Here is a 1,762-nt window from a genome sequence, read left to right on the forward strand (position 1 = left end):
TTAACCTGATCCAATCTATATATAAATTTGGCTTGTTTGTCTGTCTGTTTGTCTGTTTGTTTGTATCCAATAAACGTCAAAACGGCTGAACCGATCGGGCCCAAATTTTTTGTGGGACATCTAGGGACCCCAGGGAAGGTTTATGAATCATCAAAATTTCAAATATTTGTCTCCATCAAAATTCGATCGTCATTAAATTTTTTAAAATTTTGAAAATCCGCGACATTTTTTGTGAAAATCCGCGAATTATTTTTGTTTTGTTTTACGATGTACACAAAGAGAACATGTTAACAATTAATTTAGGAGATGGGCGCGAAGCGCCCTCTAAGGCTAGAAAGAAGGGCGCGAAGCGCCTTGAATTTCTAGTTATATATATTACGTCCAAGTAAATTGCACGGTAAGATAGAAATCATATATGTTGTTCAATTATAACTTTAATCCAAGAGTTAATAAAAGAAACAAAATATTTTGAGTTTCTTCTGTAATTTTATAACTTCTGTTCGCAACACGTTATGTTTAAGTGACCCTCCATTGACATAGTGGGATGTCCGATTCACAACAGCACTCTTAAAAGCTTTTTATGGGCAAATATGAACTAGATATCCAATGAATTTTTTTAACAATGTTTATTTTCATTTGTGGTTTCTCTGCAAAAGTGACAAGATAGGGTTTCCGTACACTTTGCTGTGACGTTTTTGGACTGCTGAAGAACTAGTTTTTGCGTAACAACAATAACAACAATAACAAAAACGTCAAAGCAAAGTGTACGGAAACCCTATCGCCCCCTCCTTCTATTCAATTCTCCTTGATATTTGATATATATGTGGGGTGGGGGGTAGAATGTTTATGGGTTTCAGAGATAATATAAATCCATCTACAGTTACAGAGAATGTCCGCCATATTTGTGTTGTAACAGAAAGTAAACAAATTATTGTTGATTAGTATTCATACAGTTATAATAATAATAATTCATTTACCATAAATTTTCTAGCGTTGCATTTGTTTTACATTTTAAACCAGTTTTAACCGGAAGAAATGCGCAAAAAGAGCTTTAGGCGTTGGGTTTCGCTTTTTAAACCATTTAAATCTCTAAAATGTCATAGGTAAAAAACAATCAGGTACCAAACAAAGATATACACAACCAGGTAGCAAAGGTAAAATGATCATGAAAATTCGAGTTTTATTCCAGATAATTATTTACTTTTAGTTTTGTATGTTCTTAAAACTTATTTTCCGCTAGAAGAATATTTTTTTCATCCTCGCAGAATTGTGCAGTGCTCCCTCAAATTTATTCTTTTTTCTGTTTTGGACGATTTAAAAAATAACAATTCCGTTTGATACGTACACTAGAAAGAAGGTCAAATTTGTACGACATTACAGGGTCACCACATTGTGAACTCGTAGCTCATCCGGTCAAGAAATACTCCTTTTTCAAATATATTCAAATTATTAATTTTTCAATCTTCTTGGGAATTTGATAAAAATATGTTTGTCGGATACAAATATTGTTTGTTTTTATTTTATGTTCATAAATCATCTTTTCAACTCATGTGTTTCAAATTTCATCCTAGCTTAAGCACTTTAGGGTTTAAAGAATTTTATTCTTTTGGTAGAGGGGAGGGGTTCAATGATTTGTATCTGTAGAAAGTTATAAAGAGCTCTGTTTTAAAATGTAGATTTCAGCGGGGGTAGAAGACGTTTTTAGTTTTGAGAAATTAGATTTTCTTTCAAGAATACAAAGTTGGATAAAAAGGGGGGGGAA

This window comes from Eurytemora carolleeae, unplaced genomic scaffold, assembly GCF_000591075.1.
Source record: "Eurytemora carolleeae unplaced genomic scaffold, Eaff_2.0 scaffold417, whole genome shotgun sequence".
Taxonomy (NCBI): Eukaryota; Metazoa; Arthropoda; class Copepoda; order Calanoida; family Temoridae; genus Eurytemora; species Eurytemora carolleeae.